The sequence below is a fragment of the Sciurus carolinensis genome, chromosome 3 (genome assembly GCF_902686445.1).
Source record: "Sciurus carolinensis chromosome 3, mSciCar1.2, whole genome shotgun sequence".
Classification (NCBI taxonomy): domain Eukaryota; kingdom Metazoa; phylum Chordata; class Mammalia; order Rodentia; family Sciuridae; genus Sciurus; species Sciurus carolinensis.
The window spans coordinates 42,912,461-42,920,622 of record NC_062215.1 but is presented as its reverse complement, the minus strand read 5'-3'; positions in this window follow the sequence as shown (position 1 = coordinate 42,920,622).

Below are 8,162 nucleotides of genomic sequence, written 5' to 3'. Positions count from 1 at the left end.
CATCACACTACACTAATCTATGCAACAGTCTTTGTGGTATAACAGTAAGAATGTTTCAAACTAAAAAATGAGGGAGAAACACAGGGATATGAGGAGATGAGCGTGGTATAGAGTTTTGGCTCTAGTGAAGAGTAAATTTAATTTTGGGGGTGGGAGGTATCTGAATAGTTGATTAACTTTTCCTAAAATAAAATTATATATTCTTAGTCTTCTCTTAGTATTTCCAGTTATCATTTTTGTAACATTTAGTGGTTCTGGTGATTGGAACACAAAGCCTCACACCTGCTAACTAAGTTCTAGCCCAGTTATGGAAAAAATATCTGCTATAAACATATTTACCATGTTCTAAACTTTATTCTCTCAGCTATTTAAATGATTTGAAAAAGAAAATCTTCAAAGAGTTATGAATAACCTAGGAACAGTCACTAGGGAAGTCTTGTAGATAATATTTCTTAAAGAGGGTAAGAAAACCCAAATCAATAAAAGAATCATTAAAAGAGATATTGAATTATTAGAATATCCCCTACCCTGATAGTCCCCCTACTACTTTCTTGTTGTCTTCCCCACTGCCCAGATTCCAGATGAGAAAACATCAGCACTTGTCTGAGTCTGACCGACTTCCTTTAATATGACGATCTCCAGTTCCATTCACTTTCCTGCAAATGACCATTTCATCCTTCTTTATGGCTGAATACTACTACTCCATCGTGGACCACATTTTCTTTATCCATTAATACACTGATGAGCATCTAGGCCAATTCCAAACTGACAGGGTTGAAATAAATGTGGATATGCAGGTATCTCTTTTATATGCCAATTTAGATTCTTTCAGGTAAATAACTGGGAGTGGTATATGTAGCTATTTTCTCATTTATGAAAATGAAATTTATATTAAACACTGTAATTGAAAATTATTGTGCATTTAGATAGTATGTCAAAATTTATGGTTACACTCAAGGAAATGTTTTTGCCTTCTATTAGTAGAGTTTGAAAAGTTGCGATTTGTTCTCATGAGGCTAAAGAAAATTTTAAAGGTTACAGAACAGATCAAAATATGCATATTTGCTAAAGGTTCTCTTCTCCATCTATACCAGAATCTTAATTTTTCCCTAATCTCATTTAGAAGAATGTTTGTTGTTTAAAGTTTTAAAAATTACCCAGAATATAGAGAAAGGTAATTCCCTAAAATCCACTCTTCCCACAAAGATAACTTGTAACACTTTGAATTCTACCTTTCTAGGGTGTCAACATAACTATTTTTTTTTTTTTTTTTTAGTACCAGGGATTAAACCCAGGGGCACGTAACCACTGAGCCACATCATCAGCATTTTTTAAAAAATATTTTATTTAGAAACAGAGTCTCACGGAGTTGCTAAGGGCCTTGCTAATCTGTTGAGGTTGCCTTTGAACTCTTGATCCTCCTTTCTCAGCCTTCCAAGTCACTGGAATTACAGGCCCACGCCACCACACCCAGCTCTTAACATAAACAGTTTTAAATGGGATATATCACATAGAGTTCTATAAAAAGCTACTTTCATAGTATATCAGCATTGCAGGAACATTGCCACATGGAAAATTTCACTTCGCTTTTTAAAAATCCTAGGGCACGTACCAGTAATCCCAACACTCAGGAGGCTGAGGTAGGAGAATCACCTGAGCTCAGGAATTCAGGAGCAGCCTGGGCAATATGGTGAGACCCTCTTTTCAAAAATAAATAGATGCCTACGTAGAACTGCATTATTTGTACATGCCATAATTCACATAACCAAATCTATAGAGGGTCATATCCAATTTTTCATTACAGTGTCACAATGCTGTTACATCTCTGCCCATTCAGCCTTATTAGAATAAATTTGAAAAGGTATGGTTACTAGATTAAAAGGTGTATATATTTCTAGTTCTGAGATTCACTGTCAGAAAAGGTGCAATTTGTACTGCTAGCACCTTTCATGAAAATGTCCAAAACACTGGGCTTTGCTAACTTCTGCAATCTGATAGATGAAAAATGATGCCATTGTTAAATTAATTATTAGGGAAATTGAATCTCAATATATTTATTAATCCCTTTATTGCTTTATAATTTTGCCCATTTTTTTCCCATTTGGCTGTTCCTTTTGTTGACTTGCAACACTTTCTATATTAATGAGAAAATATCAAGAGACTATTCAAATTAACCTGTTAAAACTCTTCTGGCTTTTGTTATAAATGTTTAGATTTTTTTTTACAAAGTCAATATTGTCAGTCTTCTCCTTTTCAACTTCTGGTTTTCCTGTTTCTTGCCATAAACATGTTTATTTCAGAAAACAAATATGTAATTTATATGTAAATATGTAAGTAGTTAGGACAAAATTTGATAAAATCTTTTAATTTGTTATGATCTCTAGATTAAATTATGAGGGTAAACACTAATCAGAGCAGAAATCTCATGACAATTTATAGCATAATTATTATTCATTAGGTAATTCAGTGTGCCATTTAAAACATCTTTTTTTAAATCCTAAATATGTCTTGAACTGAATTACCTAGTGTTGCTGGGAAATGAGATGGACAGATTTCCTGAATACCTGGAGGATGCTTTCAGTAGCCACAGAAGTGCATGGTGTTCGGCTTGTCCTGCACTGAACTTCCTGAGACTTTGCTTAACTGACAGTTCTTCCTCTGTTATTTGTGCAGCACGTATTTCTCTTCAGTCATGAATAGGCCTGAACTCTAGAGTACTACCTAAACCATTTCCAAACTGCTTTCCTTAAGCTTTTGTTAATGCCTTTCTGTTCTCTGACTATGAACTAGAAAATACATAAAGATTGATGAGGGTCAGATGAAAAAAATGCTATGCCAAAATAAGGAAGTCCCCATTCTCAAGTAGTGGCAAAGCAAAGTTTTGTCATAACTATACCTCAGGGATTCAAGTTACTTTTTATTTATTTTATTTTCTATTTTTTTTAGTGCCAAGGATTAGACCCAAGGGCACTTAGCTACTGAGCCACATCTCCAGCACTTTTTATTTGAGACAGGGCTTTGCTAAGTGGCTGAGGCTGGCCTCAAACTTACAATCTTCCTGCCTCAGCCTCCCCAGTTGCTGGGATTACAGGTGTGCACCACTGTGCATGGCAGGATTCATGCTATTTTAATCTGAATTTTAAAAAGTTTACTTACTTATAACTTTGCAAATGTTCATGTAAGCTGAGGTTGCCAGAAGCTTAGCAGATAAGTGAAGGGTGTTCAAGGTTGTGAAGCCTCAACTACTAAAGGTACAACACTATAAATGAGTGCTTGCCTGTGTCAAAAACTCAGAAGCTAATCAGGTTTTCAAATAATGATCAATTTTAAACACAACTGACGAACAGAAAAAGTGTACTGGAATAAACTCTCAAACAGCTGCCTCATATTTACATTTTTATAAATATATATCAAATTTTAACTCAAGTATGAGCCAAAAATGTTTTATTTGGATTCTTTTTAAATGCAAAAACAGTTTAATAGAGTAAAGCAATTTCAAGATGAAATGAAAAGACTATGAAATTTCCACAGAAAAATGCCCTTCTTATTATAGCCAACCCTTAACTTGCCTGGGAAGAGGAATGAAGCAACATGAACAATTCCCTGAACTGCAAATACACCTAAAATTTGGAATACACTTGTTTTTCCTAGTAGATCTACTTCAAAAATTCTGTTACGTTTATCCACTGCCTCCTAAACTCACTGTCTTATCTGTTTCCTCTTTACTTGCTCTACTTTAAACCATCTCCTCCCTGCTATTCTTTTTAAAAACATGCCATGCATTTTCTCAACTCAGAGCTTTAGTAATCACTACCCTTCAACTGGAAACCTCTTGGACCAGATAGCCAAACAGCTCACCCCTTGCGTTCCTCATGGCCTGTCACCATATCAGAAGTCTTCCATGACAGAACCATGAAAAAAGAGCAAGCCCTTAGCTCAGTGGTAGAGCACTTGTCTAACATGTGAATCCCTGGGTTCCATCCCCAGTTGGCAAGGATGCGCTTTAATCTGTACCAGGAATATCTGAAACATCTGTTTGTTTTTGCAATATATATATTTAAACTTTCACAATTCCTTCTGTGTGTTTGATTTGATAAATTAACCACTCCACTTCAAGGAGTGGCATCTTCGTTGATTCTTAAGGAACCATATGGCAATCTCTTGTGCTAATGTAAGATGACTCTCAGTATAGTTCTCCGTGCATTCCTTATTAAATCTGTATTTCTCTTGAGAAGAAATGTAATCAGTTGGTAACAAAACTTATGATGAGCAAGCTGACCTCAGTTACTCTCAACTACTAAGTTTACTCAACCTTTTTTAAAATCACAAAAAAATTGTTTTCACAATTCAGTACTTTTTATTATGTTCACAGAGCCTTATAACCAATTTTAGGACACTTTCATCACCCCAAAAGGCCCATAATCACTAGCAGTCACTCCCCAAAATTCCTCAACTATAGAAAACCACTAATCAAATTTACATCTATGTTTTGAGCATTGGCATACATAGAATTATAATCACATGTGGTCTTTTGTGACTGCCTTCTTTCACTTAAATATAATGTTTAAGGTTCATCCAAACTGTAACAAGTACCAGCATTTCATTTCTATTTATCTATCGTATAATATTCCACTGTATGGAAGTACCACATTTATTTTTACTCATTCATCCATTTACTCATTGATAGACATTTGAATTGTTTCACTTTTGGTCAGTATGAATAATGCTGTTATAAACATTTTTGTACAAACTGTATAGACACGTTTCATGTCTTTTGAGCACAGCCCTAGGAGTAAAATTAACATGTACTTTTTTATTTTCTTTTTTTGACCATTCAATCATTGTTCCATCATTCTTACTATTCATATTGAGACTGAGGAAGAAATTTTAGTCACTTTCACAATGTCACAAAGATCTAAAACTTTTAGGTGCGAGATGAAGAGGTTGAATAAAATTCCTGAGTTGAGTCATGGCCCTGTTATTCAATGTGATGTCACCATGTACCCAGAGAACTCTGGATATCTATAAAGATTAACTGAAGGACACTTGATGTAGTTCCCTACTGCCCAGCAGCTAAGCATCTTGTATAGGATATTTTATGCAAAAGATGCCCCAGCACTATTGAAATGGTGGGACTATTTTCTCCATGACACACATATGGGAAAAAAGTTAAACTATAAAATGTGGCATTTCTTATTACAGATAATTGAGAAAGAGGCCCTACCAGCTGTCTACATACTTTTCTGGAAGGGGCTGTGAATGTAAAAACATCTAAATGTGTTTCCAGAGAAATTACAAAGTGATCAAAAACCAAAAAACACCCCAAACTACAATACTATCAATATCTGAGAATTAACGTTTGACTAATGAGGCAAATCTTATCTTCTCTAAGCCAGGAAATCTTTAATATACTAATGAAATCTCCCAGACCAAGGTTAGATAGTGACAAATAATAAACCAATAACTAATGCTCCCATAGTGCTTCATGTAGGTCAAGCAGATATGTGCAGGCACACTCCAATGACACTACCAGAAAAGTACTGTCCACTCTCCTTTTACTCATGGTTTAAAGTGAGGCAGAAGTGATTACGTGAGAATGACACATTCACCCAGGTAGTAAGTGGTGGGACATGAGTCGAACAAAGGCCATATGGGTGCAGGATATATACCACAAAATCCCTCACAAATCTGCACTTCCATAAAGAAACTGTGAAAATGGCCATGTTTGGATTATTTTGCTGGAAGATTTCTATTTTCTCTGTGTAACCATCACACTGACAGTCTTTGATGAATAATTTCTAAGTAACTAGCACTATTTCAGATACTGCAGCTGCAAAGTCAACTCTACCCTTATGGAACCTGACAAAGCTTAGTAGGAATTCAGCAATATAATTCGTGTACAGAGGTGTACTGGTGAACCTGAGAATGTGGAAGAATCTGAAGCTATTTCCTAGAAGATCCCTATTTATAATAGTCCAAAATTGACATCAACAGACTTGGTGAACAATTTTAACCTAACCATCATGGCTGGTATACTGCAGATGCAAAGACAAATAAGACAGCATCTGCACCCGTAGGAAATCTGTAGTTCCAGCTACTTGGGAATCTGAGACAAGATCATAACCTTGAGGTTCACGTGGACAACTCAGTGAGACCCAGTCATCTGTGGGACACTGAGTCAAGAGCCAGGAGCCATCTTGGGATTACTGCCTTTTTGTTTATTTTCTGTTCTTCCTTTTCCTTTCTCCACCATAAACTATACATGGTCAGAGTTTTTGGGTTTTTCACTATTGTGTCTTCAGAGCCAGAACTTTGTGTGGTGCATATAGTAAGTGCACATAAGACTTTGCTGAATATATGAACAGAATAGTAAAACTTTTTTGCTTTCTCTGAACACACTGATTAGCATGGATTAAGGGAAATTTCACATTCAAAATGCCAAAGGGATCATAATTTTGCTGTGAAAAATTGAGAAATTGCCTGTATAGACAATTCAGATTTGATCAAATTCACAATTGAGTTTTAATCTTTGTAGTAGAGAGAAGGCCACTATTTGTATTAGAACTTAAAATCTCTTTTAGTTATTTTCAAATTTCCTTCTATAGATGTTCCAAAAATTTTCTAATCTTTTGCTCAGTTACCTCCCTCAGCAAATAACTTCATTTCCTACTTCGCTGATAAGACTGAAGTCAAGGCTGGCTTGGTGGTGAGCACCTGTAATCCCAGCGGTTTGGGAGGCTAAGGCAGGAGGATTGTGAGTTCAAAGCCAGCCTCAGCAACTTAGTGAGGTCCTAATCAACACAGCAAGATTTTGTCTCTAAATAAAATATTAACAGCTGGGAATAGGGCTCAGTGGTTCAGTCCCTCAGGGTTCAATTCTGGGTACAAAAAAAAAAAAAGACTGAAGTCAAACAAGTGTTCTATCTCAATATCTATGAGTATTGTTACAATCCTCTCCTTTCCTTCACCACCTATTTCTTAAAATTCACATATATATTCTGGTATTCACTTCTCAACATCCTATATCTTAACTCTTTTAAAATGAATTTGGAGATGTTAATTTGCAAACCTTTCCCTAATGAAATTTGCCAAGCTGAATGCTTCCTCCCAGTTTTTCCTTCTTTAATTCTTCATGATATTAAGAATTATTTATTTGGAAACAGCTATTTCTTGAGGACACCTTATTTTACAGTTTTTCCAGTTATGCCTCCTTTTCTTTTCATTACCCAAACACGGGCTGTCCCAACACTCTGTTCCTGGTGTGGTCTTTACTATTTTCTCTCTCTACTCTTTCCTATTAATAAACATCATTGGGATGACTATCACAAGAATACATTACTCAGGCCAGGGGTAAGCTCAATGATAGAATGCTTGCCATGACATTGTGTTTGATTCCTAGCATTGAAAAAAAAAATGAGTTGAAAATATACAATTGCAGCTTCATCTCCTCTCTCAATCTCCAATATTAAATCTTAAATTTCCAGCTGGATAGTAGTGTCTGATGTATTACCCAAAGCTCAAATTCAACATACCAAAATCTTAAAGCATAATTTTTTAAAGCACCTAATACATACTCGGGTTTCTATAAATGTGTGAAAGATAAAGGTAGGAAAGGAAACTCAATCAGTTCTCCCTTTATAAACATCTAATTTTTGTGGAAGATACCCTGGGTAATTAGTGTCAAAACTCTCTCTTCTACAATAAACCTGGTTCACCAACCCCAATGCAAACAACTTATACCAAGTTGTTATTAATTACTTCAGGCTCATTAAAAAAAAAAAAAAAAAAAAGAAAAGACTTGTCTCTGCTCCCACAACAATTCACCTTGCACACCAACATCAAATTAGTTCTCCTAAAATAACAGGTTCAATTAAGAACACAGAGTAAGTACAGACTCCTAGTCACAAATGCGTCCTCCTGTTCATAATCTGCATTTTTTATACATGAAATGAGCAACAACCAAACAAAAAACAAACCCCCAAAAGAAAACAAAGAAAAAGAAATCCCGGAGAATTTAGGAAACATCTCTTACTTTATGTGCACAAAATCAAGGTAGCCACCTCCTGGTCGCAGCTCCTGGTCGCACCTTCTTCCCCAGCAGTCGCGCCATCTGGCTCCACCCCTCTGGCCCGGACCTGAAGATCCCGCTCCGCCCGCCCGCG